General features: G+C 34.8%; 1 pseudogene; it reads right to left on the bottom strand.

Annotated features, from left to right (window-relative positions):
- Positions 1-17,495: 17,495 nt before the first annotated feature.
- LOC147479293 (syntaxin-112 pseudogene) lies at positions 17,496-19,262 on the bottom strand (annotated as a pseudogene).
- Positions 19,263-19,708: the final 446 nt, after the last annotated feature.

Below are 19,708 nucleotides of genomic sequence, written 5' to 3'. Positions count from 1 at the left end.
TGGCTCCTCAACCCATGCACGAAATTGTGGATCTGGTCTCCTCCTTTGTATAAAATAAGACTTAGCTCTTAAGTTAGGGTAGGGAGATAGGTTAGAGTAAAAAGTAGCCATTAAAATAGCTTCTAGATCTAGTTTTATTTGAATTCAATTAGTTAAATTAATTAGTTTCAATTCATTGTTTTAGATTAATCCTTTGAATCATTGTTCTTCATTTAAGTTAGATAAATAAAATAGTTATTCTTGTCATCTAAATTTTTGTCATTTCAATTTATTAGATCTAATTTCAATTGTTGTTATTCAATTCTTAGTCATTAATTAGATTTGAAGTATTGGTTAATTAAAAGTAGTAAAGTTCACATCTTTATATATGTCGTTTCGTTATTCGTATCTTGTCGTTCGAATTCATGTCGTAGTGTAAAACTTCCACCATTGCTCTCATTAAACTTTGGATTACTAGTCAATTGCAGAAAACTTCAATACTAAGGAACTGAAAGTGGAACGAACTTTTTACTCCACTCTATTTCGATAGAATTTAGAGTATAGAAATCTTTGATAGCAACGCATAATTTAGTTTAGTTTTCTTGAGTTTTGAGTTTCAACGTTCATTTCGTAGTAAACTATTCTTTTTACGTTTATCACCAGGTCTTGATCTACTATCCGATATGAGACGGTATAAGGTATATTATTGTCTGACACAAGCTCAGCAGGATAAACTTCGTTGTCGTCCCGTTGCTCCCACAGGTTGGGATTCGTCTTGAGGATCATATCTGACGTTAAAAGACTCACATTCGTCTTGAGGATCTGACATTAAAAGACTCAACTTGTTTATACTCGTGCCTTTTATTTTCACCTTTGCACTAAGTGTTGTGCACAAAGAGAGTCGTGATATGCAACATTGGATGGTCCCTCGTTCGCACGGGCAATGGATTTCACTAGGCCAACCCCGAATAGTTTTCTATTTGATGACAGTTCGGGGCGGTTTGAGGCTATACCATATGTACTAATGGTAATATTATTATTAGACCATTGCACATTGGTCAGGGATGGTACCGTCCTGAACCCTAGGCCCCCAAAACATAAAGGTTAAGCCACAAATTTGAATGGGGTTCGCCCCGAGTCGACATGACGGTACCGATTTTACAAGATAATGATTTTCTTCTTGAAATCCGGTGTTGTTAACACGTTCATCTCCCCTTGTACATTTGTATATAAAATTTGTCAATAAATAAACTTCCTAAAAAAAAAAATGGGGATTTGCGTCCTGTTTTTACAAGATTCAAACCCCCCAAATAAAAAAAATTAAAATTAAAATTAAAATTTTTTTTAAAAAAAAAAAAAAAAAAAGGTTTGATTGTGATTATGCCATATTCCAGTGGATGGCATTTTTAATGCCGATCGTTTTGATATCTCATTCGTTCAATTTGGAGTTAAAACGATTCGAAATTCTACGTTTGAAATTTCAAAACATTTCGGGACATAAGGGGAATTTCTGGAAATCATTTGGGCTTGGGCCAAAAATTGAACTTGATCCAAAATCATGGATCCGGCCACAAAACACAACCCGCGGGCCACACACGCGTCCAACCCTCACATTTCTTCCCCCCACAAATCCAGATGTTACCTCTGGTGTTACGCCAGGTGGAATAACAGCAGATGTTAGAAGAGGTTGGGGCTCGTTCCAACTAGCCCTCAAACTTTCAATCTCAGCTTTCATCTCATTTTGTGCTTGAGCCATTTGGTTCATCATAGCGAGGAGCCTATCCATTCGGTCCTCCTGACCACGATCCGTAGTATCATCCCCACTAGTACTTTCCGGATCCATGGTAACTATTCTACACATACAAATAGCCAACTCAGTGTTTGATAATTGAGAGAGAGAGTTTTCAAAATTATGCAAGAGGCGCAGATCGCGGTAGCGAGGAGGTGCTTAAGTTCTTTGGAACTTCCTCGACAAGACAAGGCGGCCCAACTCAACATGTTTTCAGCAGAGCGCAAGTCGCGCTCTCCACTGGAACATGAAAAAAAATTCACTTCTACTATATAGTGTCCAATTCGTCAAAAATTTTCGACAAGTGTCCGCACTCTCAGTCGTGACAAGACAAATAACCGTGCGACGTTTTGCTATTGCCCAGCTAATATTAATGTTTAACGTAATATAAACACTACTTAGGGTTTTATTGGGTTTCGACTAAAACTTCCGAAACGCGTCGTGATCGAGTCCTCCACTACAGCTCCCAGACGGATCTAATAGTGGATGCTCTGATACCACGTTCTGTCACGCCCCGAGACTCAACACACCTCCCGAGGACGAGGAGTGAATCTCGAGGCGGTTGCTATCCCGATTCTAACGAAATTTCGGCAAAGTCTCCTTTGTTTAATCGACGTTTCGTATACTCAAAACCTGTCATAAACCCTGGACATCGCATAATTCATCCTTAACAACCACCATATACATAAATCCTAACTTTATACACAACAGTGATGTCCATATACATATCCAAAATATTTAAGATTAACTACACTCCAATATATCGAGTATTACATCCAAAATGAGCAAAGCTCTCCTATACAACCAAAAGAAAAGAGCTATGCTCTCTATATACAACAAAAGAATAAACTAGACTATCTCTATACAACCCAAAATATGAACTTGACTCTGTCCCTCGTCAAGCATGGGGGAAACCACCCAAATCCCCATAACCATCATCCACCGGTGGTAGGAAAGCCTCCTCGCAATGGGCTCGACTGAAATGTTAATGTAGGATGAGCAAAACAACTATGCCCAGTAGAAACGCACATAACCAATAAATAGTTTACTTATAGAAAACATTTAAAACATGCAGGGTTTCCATAAAAGTATTCAAATATCGTGACTATATATATACATCACTAACTAGCAGAAATCATCTCGACATGCTTCATTGATATACAAAATAGAGTTTTTCACAATCATCATACAACTATTGGCTACCTATTAGAACCTATTAGAATGGTGCAAGGTTCACGATTTTCCGGTACCGTTGTTTTCACCTAGAGCAGAAAGTCTCGGTTCAACAATTTTCCAAAAGGGCTCGGGTGGGTGAACCATGCTGTCACCGTTGTTTTTCGATTTTACCGGGCAGGAGATGAAATGTCGTTGTCGTGTTCAGGTAACATGTAACCCCACAAAATCCCCAAAGCTTTTTGGGGCAAGGGTGGCCCTAGAAAAGTGAGGAATTCGAACTACATCCACTGATGCTGTCACCTAACTTACGGTGGCCAACCGTTGGGACGACCGCTTTCGGGATCGACACATCCGAGTGGACTAAACTCTCTCTCGCGCGTCTAAACCTCATCGAGGTAACATGTAACCCCACACAAGCTAATCACCATATCATACATGGTGACTAGAACGCAACAAGCATGGTTATCTAGAAAAGTAGAAAAGGAATTCCCGAACTACATCCGTGATGCATCCCTTTAAAGATGGCCCACCACCTCGAAAGGTGTACACCACGAAAAGTTGGAATCTAGTTTGAATCCCGCCATCTTCGAACCTTAAAAAGATGCGACAACAGTTCCTTCTTTATAGGAATTCACAATTCCTTTTCTAAATCCCCTCATGATAAGCATAGTAATATCTATATATATACTCGTATTACCGATTATTTCCAAATACTATAGTTACATATTTAGTTTTTCTTTTAAAACTGTTGGTTCTGTATGTGTGAGTTCCTGGATTTTCCACAATCGAGTAAACGCGAACCTATGACTCCCAAACGGGCCAGTCATAGTAAATGACAACCGATGATTCCCAAATGGCGAATCATCGTAAATAACAACAACCATCCCTGGGACAATCCAGAACCTCACGCATAGTTACAAACAATCGGATAATCCTTACCCGCATTACAAAATCCATCTCTCTGTCTCATTACAGAGACAAGAGACGAGAACCCTTCCCAAAACCAGTTTTACTCTTTTAACAAAGAAAACAAATCTCCGCTACCCAGATTTCGCAAAAAACCATTTCACCCGAAAGCTATCCATATACTTAATTTATATCGAGGAAAACTACAACGCAAAAACATGAATATCATATATACATGCATGGTTGATACGCAAACTATCTCTTATCATTTTAAGCAACTCGAATCATGCATGAAAATAAGCAGACTATATATTGGTATGTAGGTTCCTACCTTAGCAAGCTCCGTTCTCCTCAAGCCCACTTAACCGAATCGAGCCTACTTAACCGAATCCACTCGTATTTACTCCTATAACATTATATATACACGTTGGTCATTAGAATTTATAACTAATGAGAACTCTTATCTAACTTAAGCCGAGAAGAATCTCAACGCTACGAATTTGGTCTCAGTAAATGTTTTCCTCTAACTCGCCAACAATGCCTTCACCGGGCCATTTCTAGCACTGTTACTCTGACGGTCTCCACAGCCTTTATGTCAATACCAATCCTATCAATTCCACTAACGATTAAGATTTTTCCCAACTCCAACTACAAACAAATTCCACTCTTCAATTCACCTTAAATCTAGAAATAATTACGGGGGTGTTTCTTATCAATCGTTCATCAATCGACCTAATCCTAAACAAGTATATACTAACATAAACTTCTCTAAAATAGAGTGAATATATATAATTCTTACCGAGTCAGTAAGAACAACTCCCTAGCTAGCTGCTCCACCTATTTCGTCTAACTCTGTCTTCTCCAAACAAGCTATTGCCGAAATTTAAAACCCCTAATTCAATACTTTCATCAATACAACCAAATCCATTGAAATGAGTTTAAACTATTTGTTTGAAACAAAATTACTCACCTTTCGTGGAAAATACGACGCAATTCAAATAAATTTTTGAATCTCCACACTCGCGTTTACTGTTGTTAAGGATTGGGTGTTCGAATTGAGGTTTTTAATCACTGAAATTGGGTGAATTTGGGGTTTCTCTCTCCTAGGGTTTAAGAGGTGGGTGAAATTGAGAAAAATTTGGTGCGATTTTTGATTTCGTGCGGTTTGGTTTTTGCTTTGTGCGATTTCTAATTTTTTTTTATAAAAAGACCATCCTACCCTTACCTCTTAATTTAGCATCCAACAAGGTTTTGAATACCCGCTCTGGCGTAACGCGCTAAATTTGCGACGCGATACGAAAATTACGATTTGTCGTCGAATGACTTGTCCAGTTTTTAAAGTTTCCGGTTTACAGGCAACACTCTTATTGACTATGCAAGTATTTAATTATGCGCACACGAATTTACCCGGTATCGAATTATTTTATCACGTATTATTTATCTTCTTTTCGATTTTCGAATATTCTAAGTAGCCAGTTATATGAAACCGTAGAATTTTTCGAGAGGTTTTCCTGAACTAACTTGGTTTTCTCGGTCGGTGCTAAATAAATTTACGTTACGTCGGGGCTAACCGTCTATCGGTTGGCCAAATGCACGCGTGTCGCCCCTAAGGTTCAAGTGTCTTTTACTAATTTACCCTTAATAATAATTTAGGACTTTACAGGAAATTCCTAGTAGAGAGTGGGAATATCTCTTGCATCGAATTCAAGCTCATTATTCCGAAGATTTAGTGTTAAAGTTTTACAACAATGGTGGTTTCCGGGGTGATGAATTTTGGATTACGGCGGATAGGTTAGAACGTGAACTCACGTTGGAGTTAATATCGAATACAGCACAGATTCCGATAAACTCAGATAGTCCAACCCTGTTGTTATCAGAGTATCCGACTATGATGGACTTAATGTTTGACACGCTTCTCGAGGGAGAATACAACAATGGCTCGAACTGCGTGTACCAGCACTCACTCAAACGAAACCAACTAGTCGTCACTCAATGGCTGGCTTACAACGTTATTGGAACTTCAAAGACGTCTGACGTGAACAAGACATTCTTGCACCTGATGTGCATCCTCCAGGAGAAGAAGAATACTTTCTGTATGGTCCATTTCCTGGGCCATGTTCTACGACATTGCGTCAAACAGTCGACTCCTCTTGCTGTACTTGTTACTCAGCTTATGCTTAACTTAGAATTCCGTCTGCTACTCCTTTCATTCCAACAAGGTCTTTCGAGAATTTTGGAATTTTCGAGACTTGTGTTCTGGACCACTGGGACCCAGTAGCTAGAGATGATATTGAGCGTGATAACGTACCTCCTCCTCCTCCTTCACCACCCAACTGTTTTAATGAGGATATCATGTGTCGAATCAGCACTCCCATGGAAGCTTTAAGACACATGAATACCAACATGCGCAGGATGTTTCTTCGTCAGGAAGAGATGCTTACTTCCCAAAATGACTTCCATCAAGAAATGCGCAATCTCCAATGCCGTTTCCAGAGAATGATGATGGCAAATCAGCAGCAATTCCAAGATCAACTGCTACAGTCTTTGGGCCACATTCCAGACCAGTCAGCTCAGCCAGGAGTTCATCGTAGCCGACGAAGTAGAAACCCTGGTTCATCTTCTGCTAACCCTGAGGATTCCCAGTTATTTCCCTTGGCTAAGCACATACTCATTTGCAATAATTTGTGCATTCTCCTATATGAAACAACCAATATGAAACAATGTCTCAAATGAAATTCAGGGCTTCAAATTGTGTAACAATCCAAGTACTAAAGCCCAACAAAAATGGGCCCATGGCATATTTCCTTCCTCCTCTCTTATACATTAAGGTATACACTATTAATACAGAACTCTCAAACAAAACTACGTAAAACAAGCTGCTAAGATTGCCATTTAGAACTGAAATATATATATCTCAAAAGTATCAATCTAGTACGTAAGGCAGTAAGGGGGTTGAATCAATTAATGCGTTAAGAATTAGGATCGAAACCCACCTTCACTAGAAACCGACCTCTAAGGAATCAACGTAACAAAATATTGTTCCAAAGAATGAGCTTTCCATTCATCCCCAGCATCAAACAACCCAAATTTATTCATAGAAGTTATTCTGATAATTCAAAACAAACTCTTATTGACTAAAACTCGAGAACCCATCGATCTATACCCACTGCCCATTACCAACAAATAATCTACTTACCTAAGACACTCTCATAGACTCGCAAATTACTTAATCACATTACAAGAAAACAAAACATGCAATCAACCAAAAACAACCATCAAGACCCAATCATGCAACATAATAATCACAAACAAAATAACAAACCAATATATATATATATATATATTAAAGAAAACAAATGTCAAAAAAAAACAGGTACACATAATGTTTGCGTTTGTTATACCTCTGTGGCGTCATTACGTTCTTGGGGTTCTTCTTTGTTTGTTGAAAAAATCTCGTCTTTTTCTTCTGTTTGATTGGTTTTTGGCCCATACCTCGTACCAAGTTTTGCCACCTTAAAAGAAACCCCCATGTTTTTATTATCTCATTCAAAAATTTGTTCAAACGGTTTTTAAGAAAGAGGTGAAAGAAAAATGGGGTGTTTTTTTCCCTAGGATGAGAAGAGGTTCAGAGAGAGTGAAGGGGCAAGGGAGTGAGAGTGTGGCTTATATGGGGGTAGTTTTTTTTCTTCCATGAAAGGGAACCACGTAGGTGATGGGAGCAACCAACATTTGCCCTTGTAAAGCAACGATTTTTACGACATCTGCCTTTGTTTTGATCTTGATTTTGTCTTTGGGCAGTGGTGTACTGCATGTACGAAATGTGTTGGTGGTATAAAAAAAAATTAACAATAAAATTTTAAACAATTTTATAATTAGGTAATGCCAGGAGATTTATTATCTAGGCATTCTGGCCATTATTTAAAGTTTTAAAAATTACATTGGAGAGCATTGAAGATTAAAAATTAATAATATTTACTAAAAAATAAATTAAAGATTAATAAATTTGATTTGGATATTTTACATTGTCTCCTTAGTATTTTTGCAATGGGGCAGCCTTTAGGCTATTAAATATGAAAATTATTTGGTAACCTTACAACTTCAAGACTCTAAATACACATGGTTGATTGTGCATCAAGATGTATGATTAACTGATGTTTTTTACAAGATTTTTGTACTCCTCCACCAAAAGTCTATACAGGGGTGGCTCTTAGACTTTGGGACCAAGCCGAAATCCAATTGGGGGCTAACTAAAATGTGAATCCATAAATTTTTTTGTTAAAAAAACAATAGCAAAAGTTAACCTTGAGCAAGCTTGGACTTAAGAACAAGTTAAATTTCAGTCTCACTCCCAACTAAGTTATTTTGTGTGTTGAGTTTATTTTATACTAAGCTAATATACAATACATTCTTCTGTTAAATGGGGCTCTAATTTTTAACCAACTTTTTTTGGAGGGGGTGTCACCTGTGTCAATTGTCCTCAGGACCACCCTAGGTCTATAGCGGTTATTTCATAAATGCAATTGGTATTGTTAATGATATCATTTTGACCTAATAATCAATCCCATCTCTTATTAATCATGGCATGTATGCCCATTCATAAAATATCACAACTACCCAACAATTCTACAACATTTCAACTTAGACCGGTACGCAGGCTTAAGAGACTCTAGATCCAGTACCTTGCCTTGCAATACACTCTCACCTTTTGTTAGTGGAGGACCTAGATGGACTGCGCACCCATAATACCGCATACTCTGGATTTTGCATTCAACTTATACTCTGTACCGCCCAAACTTTTTTAGAGGCAAAGACACTTCCAACTACGTAGGCTGGCTTAAAAAACAAACTCCAAGCTGTCAGTAACTACGCCGACCAAAATGACTATTGTGTCCTTCAATCATAAAACAAATCCTTAAATGTGTGTAAGGGTACACTGGAGAAATACAAACTATATTTTGTTTTTATCATTTATTCAGGGACCATCTATTTAATTTTACACAAAACCTGTCGCCCACTTTCAATTTGATTTTTTTTATTTTTATCCCCTCCCCCTTTTTTTAAATATTTATTTATTTATTTATTTATTTATTATTTTTTTTTTTTTTTTTTTTCTTGGGGCCCATTACGCATATTTTGCCAACCGTTTTCAAGTGTATGCTATCAATTTAAACTTAGGTAAGATATTTGTCATTGTTTTTTTTTTGTTATCATACTTTAGTTTGTTGATTCTATTATACGAAGCAATAACATATAAACTTAAATGAATATCAATAAAATCACACCAGATATAACATTATTCAAGAAAAATTAATTCAATCTCAGTTGTTATAGGGGACAAAATAATATCAAATCCATGTTTTTATTAATTATACATCTTTATTAATTATAACCAACCCATATTTTTTTATCCCAATTTTAAATAAAAAATTTATGACTCTTCAATAAGTCTGTGACAAGTCTTGCAAGACACTATATACTCCTTGTGCAAGTCTCTATTGTAATCATTCAGTAGCAAAATATGTGCAAAAAAAAAAAAAAAAAAATAATAATAATGAAAAAGCATACGGAGATATTTATAGCAATAGTAAATTCCTTTGAAACTTCCCATCATATATGAAATTTGGTTTTCAAGTTGCTCAACAAGTCCATGGTTACTTTATTCAAATTCTCTAATCAAACATATAAGACAGTTATGCAGATCGATTAAAAAAATAAATAGATATCTAAATCAAAAAGTCTTATTGAGTTATAATGACGGTTTGAATTTTGCAAGCAAAAACACAATCTTTATTTTTTCTTGGTACGTGTTAAAAACTCAGATTTAGAGAAAACCCTTTAATAAAAACAACATTGAACATGACGAGGAGATATTTGTTTGTTTGTTGTTTTTATTTTTTTTTTTGTTTGTATCTTATTTCACATTCAAACTAGATCCTAAAAAGAATTTATAGGTCAAGCACACAACAAATTGCAATCCCTTTCTAAATAGCAAAACCAATTCTCCTGAGCGCATACTCATTGCAATAATTTATGCATTCTCCTATATGAAACAACTAGATTTTTGGACCCGTTCAACGAACGGGGACCATTTTTATATAATGTTTTTTCATTTGATTATTATGTATAAAAATTCTGACTTCCAAATTATATTGAAACTTATACAGTAAGTTGATTGATCAAAGTTCTCAATGCCAATAATTTGCTATGGATATTAAACAAAGCTACAAACATAGAGAAAGCAAAATCTATTAAAAGGTAAAAACTTGCGTTGTTGGTCATCAGTGTGGAGAAGACTGGCACGAAGGAGCTCCATTGGCATTTCCTTATAACATTTGCTGCTTCTAACCCCAATTACTGCAACATTTAGACCCACTAAAGAAAACAATTAATTATATTTCTTTGCTTCCACTTATACTTGTAAATGACATATTAAAATAAGATTTTCATATATGAGAAGCCACAATTGATTTTAATCTAAGGGTTCAATCTAAGTTTGTTTTTCCCTTATTCCAAAAACCTACAAAAGAGAAGCAACCTTAGAATACTTATTTTTTAGTATTTAACCTCAAAATACTAATATCGTCAAATAAAGTTAAGCACAAAACAAAATTTTGTTGAAATCTTACTTGTAGCTAGTAGATCTTATGCATCAAAATCGATTAAACAAAGATATGGAAAGAAAACCCGATAAAGAAATTAAAGCAATTAATTAGTCCAAAATTTGTGGTGTCTTTTAATTTTTTTGTTTTTTAATTCTTAGCCCATTAGTATACCTAACACGTGTTGTCACTTTAACCACTTGCATCTCTAATTTCCACACTTGTATTCTCTCTCTGATTTTTTTAAGATATCAAATGGGTTAACCTATCTCTTGAGCATTTATCTTCAGTTGACTTTAGCGAAGAAGTAAATTCAGTAGCTTTTAAAAATAATTTTATTTTAAAAGTGTTGATTTTATCCTTGGAGTTTTTAATATTTAGTCCTACTGTTAATCACAATATTTTCGTTTGGTCCTAAAAAAATGGATGTTAATTAGAAAACGGTCAACTCGCAATCAACGCTAAGTCAACTCAGTCAAACATCAATTTTAATAAACAAACAATTGTAGACCAACAAAATTTGCTATTATAATTAGGACTAAAAGCTAAATCGTTTTCTTGGTTTCGAGGGGGCAAACTAGGGCAGGCCGGCTATCTAGGCAGCCGTCAAATGCCCCCACGTTTTAGCGCAATAAAAGGCCCCCAACAACTGTCCAGAAATAAGGTTTATTAGGGTTTAGGTAGGCCTGGTCCGTTTGGGATTCTTGAGGTCCAAAGTCTACTTTTCCACCACTTAACACATAATGTCTTTATTAGTCTACTTAGCACGTGGTGTTTACTTCACCACTTATTTCTCTAATTTCTACAGGTGTAGCCAATTATTCATATTTTTAACTTATCTCTTGAGTATCTATTTCAGTTGACTTAAGCAAGAAGTGAAGTCACTCGCTTTTAAAGGTAACTTCTATTTTTCCCATTTTGTTCTCTTTAGACACTCCTCCAAGTCTTCTCAGTAAGCTTTTTCAGGTACTCTCTATTCTCTAATTATTATAGTGCTTCTTTAATTCAGGAGGGGGAGAGGAACTCAGTCACATTGTGAGTAATTGGCTGTTAGAGGAAGTGACCCAACAGAAATGGACTACAAATTTTAATATTATGCAGTCATTGAATATTACACTATAAATTTTAATTTTTGAATTATTATGTACCAAAAAGTTTTAACTATAGAATATTGTAATGATTCAAATTTTTGTGCATGTCTCAGAATTATTGTATCGTTTCTCTATCGAAAGCTCTAGGGAGTAGAGATTCAATAGGTAGGTGGAGATTCGACTCTCCTTTTAGCTACAACCTCTAAAGCCAATGCAACTATAAATCCACTGTGTTTTATATGTTGTGGTACCATGTTAGATTGTAGCAACTCCATGGGCGTTGTTCTTTCTTCTTTATAACCTAGATAACTCTCTAAAAGTCTGAACTTATACTCCTTGCTAAGACATATTCTCATCCGTTCTAGATTCCAAATAGTTCTACTGGATCCTTGAGCACTAACTAATGATATACACACCAAAGAAGTTAGCATCTTATCCAAAAACCTCTCACTCACATTTCAAAACAAAGGTACATATGAAGTTTTTTTTGGGGGGTTCTCTTTCATCCAATTCCAATTCAATCCCAATAAATAGAGTTATGAAATTCCTGAAAAAAACATATCATTCAATTCAAATTAAGCATGATGTTAGCACAATGTCTTAAGGTTCAATGACATACACGTGATAAAACACTACTTGTTTTAGACATCAAAAGATCATGACTGCCATAATTATAAGCTTGCTAGCTAGACTACCAAAAAAAAAAAAACTTGTTAGCTAGTTGTGTCCCACGTGATAGAGTTTAAGGTCATGGGTTGATGAAAAATACATATAATCATAATGATTACATTAGTTAAAATTACAAATAATTAATGATTCAACCTATATATAACTCTGAAGTAAACCAATACTTTACAATTCTATATTGAAAACATCAACCTACATATAACTATGAAGTAAACCAATACTCTACAATTCTATAATGAAAACAATGAGTACATCAAAGCATAGTAATTTGTGTCACCTTCTTGATTAAATCCAAGCATAGATATCGTTGATGTCCCTTCTTAATCCCTTAGGCAAATATTTGATTAGATATATTTCATCTTCTCCACTTTTGTCGTTCAAAATGATGTACTTTATGTGTCAGGCGTGATGACAGTTCCCTTTGTTTCATTTATCCGCGATTGGTGCAGTTAATGTAGAGAAGAGTCTTTCTATCTCGAAGCACTCTAAACACCCTGTTTAACAATGTGGAAACCCCACAACAAAATCATACACCTTAAACTTTGTCCTATAAATTGAAAATAGAATAAACAAGTGATCTAAGCTCTTTTGCGATCACTGTCCAAGACTTTTCCATTGGAGTCTTCTTCTCTAATTCCATATACGAACTCTTTCTTGGTGGTGCTTCAATATATTCGAGTTCGTTTTACTATACAACAAACAAAAATATTACTAATTGATTCTACTATATTACTCGCATGTAGAGATTATAGAAGTTTTAGAAGAAGTGAAATAGATGAGAGAGTTGTACTTTTAATAGGAAACAACCAATAGCCTTCCAGTCTCAAAATTGCACTTGCACTCAAATTGAAATTTAAGTGATCCACGTGACAAAACCAAGTATTGGGAAATTGCCACATAGGAAAGAAATTGTCCACCTCAGCTGCTTTAATATATAGGGAGGTGATCTACTATCTATATACTAAAGTAGCATATTATATTTTGAGTTCGATGGTCAATGAGATGAATAAAAAGAAACAGTCCATATAATTTATTTTTAAAATATTTTATAATTTATTTTTTTGAATTATTATGTATCAAAAAATTTAACTCCAAAATATTTTAATGATTCAAGTTTTGATCAAAACGAAGAGATTTTCTCACTCAGAGATCGAGAGAGGATTCATCAACCAACACTTCCTTTCAAACCATTCAAGCAGGGATTAAGATTGCTTAGTCTTAATTTTTTTAAATTTCCTTGAACATCATGCCCGACCACTCTTTCCTGACAACAACTCTAATGATCAATCTATGCTTCTCAACTGGCGTAGTATCAATATTCCTTTCAAACTATTTGGTTGTCATTGATGCACACGCTTATATACAATGAAACTTGCTAGCATTTCTTTTATCCCTTTTATAATCAAACTGCAATATATATTCACAATTAAAATAAACATAATAAAGAATGAAATGAATGTGTGAAAGAAAAATGTAAGAAGAAATATCATGTTGGAAAAAATCAAACTGATAGTAAGATTGCTTGAAGATTTTGCAACTTAAGTGCGTCGACAATGGTATTATTTACATTAGTTCTCAAACACATGTTGATTTCAAACAAACTTGAGAAAATATTAAAACACGATGATTTGTGTCTCACATACCCTCACCATGTTTGACATGATGCACTCAAGTTTATTGTTGTGTTTAGGGGGCATTTGGATAGAAAGCCACAAAGCCATAAAGAAAAAAGCTTAAACTTCAGGCCAATAACGAAGAGAATGGAAGAGTATGAGGTTGAATTTGCCCTTTAAATTAGGTTGGGTAAAGTTTCAAAAACTCAAAACTCTTGTTTTCTAGATAGACTTTGGTTCCCCCTATCTTAGGCCTATCCAACAGCCAAAGCAAATCAGACGTCAACTCATCAATCCCCGATCTTCTCTATACGCAAATAGAGTTTCCAATTGTAATGATTTTCTCCTTTATAGCTTTATAGCTTTTTTGCCAAACACCCCCTTAGTGTTTGTCTCCACCATAACAACGAACTGCACTTTCAAATAGAAATAAAAGTTTGCAATATTTTTTCATCTCCACAACAATACAATGAAACCTACAAATTCATAACACCAAGTCACACGTGTCAAAATACAAAAGCTAGAGCGATCAAGTTATGAATGTGAAAATTTAATAGTAAAACAACACTCTAAGTTTGACTTTTTATGTAAATATCTATCTATAAGATGGGTAGATGATCTCTATATACTATCATCAAGAAATCAAGTTCTATATAAGAATAGACATGTTATATAACATCATCCATATATTGGTCTTTATCTATTACCACCCTTTAATCAAGATTGGTGTGCACATTCATATACACTCATTCCGCTAAGACTAAGACAGCCCAACCATTTACATATATATTAAATTTCAAGTAACATATTGTAGTAAGCCAAGAATAATATATATATATATATATATATATATATATATATATATATATATATATATATATATATATATATATATATATATATGGGCACATTATAGCTACATTTTACACATACAAACATATACACATATATATATGGCATATCGAAAGAAGCAGGAATGCATACAGTTCAACCATCTCAAGCTAGCAATGCAAAGATTGATTTTTTACAAAAACATTATAAGTAATGGATTGAGTACTCGTGGAGAAAAAAAAAATAGTCATGAAGAAGAAGGAAAAGAAAGGCATAACATTATAGGAGACATAAAAAACATGAATACACGATGAAGAATAGCTGAGGTTTAGTTGCGTTGCTTGCCAAAAAAATCAAACCATGAATAAATATTCACCTCTTGAACTTTTAAGATCGAATTTAAATTTTCCTAAGAGAGTTTGAACAGACAAAGACTTTATTGATGCTTGGTTGCACACAGATATCGAGTCCCATCTCCACTGTTTTGAGTTCCTAGTACATTATTGATCTCTTTGACCCTCCTCCTATGTGGGTAAAAAATACATTTCCCTCGTGATTTATTGACATGTTGACTGTGCACAAAGTGTCCTTTAGCAAAAAATCTCAAGTTCAACTGTAGATTGAAAAGTTAAGATCAGATTACTTAAAACATAAGCAATTAACTACAAAGGGAAAATTTACTTTCTCCGATTAGTAGATCTACAAAAAGGAATACACATGGAATCATAAAAGGAAATATGAAAAAGCTATACACATAATAACTTTAATTGGTATCAAAGAGATATAGTTCTCCAATCTCATTGACCTACGGACATGCAAATTAATATTTAAAGAAATTCACATTTTCTATATCCTACTTAAAAAAAAAAAAAAAAAAACCTCTCCCGAAAGCCTAAAAGGCCTCAAGTATATATAAAGACCAACTCTTCTTTTATGTTTGAACTTTGCAGATAACCAAATTTTTGGTATAAAAATAAGCTGTTGGAAAGTTATAGATCCATAAGAATGAAGTCATAATGAAAATAACATTTGCTGAACGTTGCACTACAATGCTTCAACTGAAAGGTGCACATAGTTTTGTGCAATAAGCTGCATTGTGATAGTAATTACTGTAGTTCATAAAGAAAAACAAACATACTAAATGCCAATATAGTATAAAAAGAAATATCTAAAGGCAGCCCTATATATCACTCTTCAGCTGTGGTTGTTGAATTCATTGCTCTCAAAATCAATGTGCAACCTTGCTCCACACTTCTCATTGTTTCCCCCTGAAGTGAATTGAATCTTCCAGCATCACCAAAGAATTTAATCGGTGAATGGTATGCTTTGATTCACAGTAGGTCCAGAACGGACATGGCAAGCCGTGAGGACATTGAGAAGAGGGTTAACAGTGATGATGCAAGTGATATTAAAACACGATTAGCTACTTCATATAAAAAAATTTAAGAACATAATGGCATTAGATACGAATAGTATTATACTTTATTAAATCAAGATTGTTCAAAGATCTATTTTCCCAAAGAATTCAGAAACTCCTCTCATTACTTATATTTGAAGTCAGGTCAAAAAAGTAAATATAATGGAATATGGCCTAAACCAAAAGAAAAAAGATAAGGAAAGAATACTAAAACCATTTTTATGTACCTCACCCAAACAATGTTTGGATGGCCATTTAATTGAGATGCTAGCTATATATAGTGAAACATCTATATACCAAACGATGTTTTGATGGCCATTTAACTAAGATGCTAGCTATAGTGAAACATCTATATACCAAACAATATTTGGATGGCCATTTAACTAAGATGCTAGCTATAGTGAAACATCTATATAGGATAGCTTTTACTATGTATGTATGTGTTAATTCTCCACAAAGCCTGATGTACCACGTGACATCCTATAAGCATTTTGATAAAAAAACGTGTTAACGTCAGTAAGCAATTGACCAACCCATAACCATATCTAGCTTATCAGTAAGCTTCAATTAAGAGTTCAGTTTAACCCCCAAATGTCTTCCTTAACTACGTCAGGTCCTTTATAACTTAATTAGTTTATTTCAATGATATTTGCGAATATCTGGTATGTATATAGCTATGTTACATGGGCATGCCATATTTCACAAATAATCCATGTGAGACACACACAAACACATTTTGTATGTAATATACCTCAGTTTTTTTTATATTTTGCCATGTCAGACACTTCAAATCCATGTCGAATACGGACACACGTATTTGTGTCAATGTAACTTAGGTATATAGCAGTATTTATCCCAGGAATCCGGATAAGAGTTTAGAAAGAGCTGACTGTTATTAAAGGAACCTAAAGCTCCTTCAGAAACAACACCACTAATTAGAGAAATCAACCACCCACTTGATGGGATAATTACAAATAATAGTACATGTGCACATTATACCATATTGCATTGTTGCATTGACCCCTGACAAACCATATTACGGAGTAAAAGTTCTATAAATACGTTCTAAACCATTGGTGTTACCTGGTAGTAAGTGGTTTTTCACCTCCAATTGGAATCGAAACAAAAGCATTATATCCACTCATTATTGCATTGATCCCCTCCTTTCGATAGGGTTTCCAAAAGCTTTCTCGTTATTAGACTTAAAGAGGAAAACTTCTCTTTTTGGAGGAGGCTTTATACATAGAAATATTAATTGCAATTAAATTGGCTACTACAATGAATAAAAGTGAATCAAAACACTGAAAAGTCTGAGAAAACAAAGAATAAAACAGATAAATAATAATTAAAAAAATGGTATTTAAATTAGAACAGATAAAGAACGTATTATTAATAGTTAATGCAGACTGATGCTATTAAGAAGAAGATAGAGAGCCATACTTTTTATTAGATTGAATTTCCATAGATGCAGAGATGAACCGGCAAGGTTCTGCAGACCTTTTCGCCCACAGTGAGTAAAGCAGAGCTTGAGAAAGTCAGAGAACCATAAAAATTAAGAAGAGTGGAGCATGAATCCTTTTTCCCATTACTAATTGTGAAGCTCAAAACATTAAGTCCAATTGCTCAATATTCGAATCAATTATTCCTATGGGAAGGTTTCCCCATACTTGTACTATAATTATGTGGAAACTTTACAGAGGCATTAGAGCAAGATGAATGGAATTGGAGATTTGTTTGGTCAACGGTATTTTGGAATATTTTATCGGTCATTATTACAGTTACCATGACTACAATAAAGTTACCAATGCATTCTGATGCACCTATAATGTTGAACATGAGCTAGTTGCTGAAGGGTGAAAATGCATATTGTATACTTACCAATGCATACTTGTATAAGTGCTACTATGCTTGGTGTGTGTAACCCCACTCATAATGCAATGAAACACCCAAATATAAATAATTAATGCTATGAAACTACAATATTTTTTAGCTCAAAATACTCGAACTTTAGGCAATAGCCAAATAGTTGGTACTACTAATATCATTTGAACACATTGTACGTGTCATCTAACAGATTTAGACGTGTCTATTCAACAATCATCATGACTGTAAAGTATTCAATCTCGAATTTACAAAACTGTCAAACCCATTTCACATGAAAACTATAAACCCATTTCACATGATCAATAGGTATAAATCCAAATTGGACACAGCCCATATCCTAATTTTTGTTACGCAACAGATTCCTAGATTACGTAAACTTTTTTCAGAGAAATATTCAGGGAATTGAAAAGATATCATAGAGATAATAACTAAACCTTGTAAAGTTTAGTACAACAGAAACCCAAAATATTTAAATCAACAAAAATTGTGGAAATTCTACTCGTATTGTACCCCAATAAATCATATTAAATCAAAAGAAGGCCTATTTTGGCTATCTCTAAGTATTGAAACAGTTAACTGGTTCTGTTAGAACTGTACCTAAGTCCATAGACAAAAAAACAATAAAGTTATGCCCCCCATCCATCTCGCCTAAAGCAAATTACTGCAAACCGAAGCCTCCATCAACAGAAACGCCACTACGCCAATTAACATAGATGCAGAGTTAATGGTTCCTCAGTCGGTCAAGTAGCAATCTTAATAATGCATATCAAAAGCAGGATAGCCACAACAGCCCAAATCCAGTACACCAAATACCCTCCTTTCTTCTTCATAGCATTAGCATAAATAAGCCTATTAGTACCACCATTGATGTACACTCTAGCATTGGCTACATTAAGTTCAATGTCATCCATTTGTTCACCTTGTGCATCAACCAGCACTGCCATATCAAGGAAAACTTGTTGCAACTCAGTTAAACTCCTTTGAATCTCCTAGCGCTTCCCCGCCTCTCCAAATTCTCTAAATCCAATTACGTATGACCCGGCAAACACCTTAACTTGTCCATTCACGGATACCAACTTATCAATCTCTTCATCGGGGTTGCTACTTTATCGGTAGCATTATTATAATACCTCCTCTTGGACCTTTATGTTTTGTAACAATCCGGTTTCTCAATGCCTGAAAATCATTCATCATGTCTCTTAGTTTAATTCTTAGACCATTTGTGGCCGACATCCGTGTCCTATCAACAGGACTACCTTCACTATAGTAATAATTTGTTTCTTCATTGTAAAATGTTTATGCCTTGGTTTGGAATTTGTTACTTAAGTAATCCCCTATATATTCCTGTCTTACATTCAACAGATGGGAAGGAAAGCAGAGACCATAATCCTCCCGGCCCACTTGAGCTCATTCGCCATTTGAAACCTTCGGAATAAGTCTAATTAATTTGATTAGGATGTTGGCGTTGAATATTATCAAAATCTTATGAGTGCAACATTCTCTGACAATGAACTGCCCCTGATTTATGCTTTATATACTCTGACAAAACAGTAATTAGGGACTGCAAAACACACATTTAATAATAAACAGAGTGCGAGAAAGAGAACGCGAGATTTTTTAACTCCATAACTGCATCTATCATTAACTGTAAAATAGATGAAGCTGCACAAAAGTGGCCAAAATGCCAGCTAATTTATTTCTTCCTCTGGTTGAACCTAGAATACATTGAACCCTTT

The sequence above is a fragment of the Coptis chinensis genome, chromosome 8 (assembly GCF_015680905.1).
Source record: "Coptis chinensis isolate HL-2020 chromosome 8, ASM1568090v1, whole genome shotgun sequence".
Taxonomy (NCBI): domain Eukaryota; kingdom Viridiplantae; phylum Streptophyta; class Magnoliopsida; order Ranunculales; family Ranunculaceae; genus Coptis; species Coptis chinensis.
The sequence above is the reverse complement of the archived record's forward strand: the minus strand, read 5'-3'. Positions and strand labels throughout refer to the sequence as shown.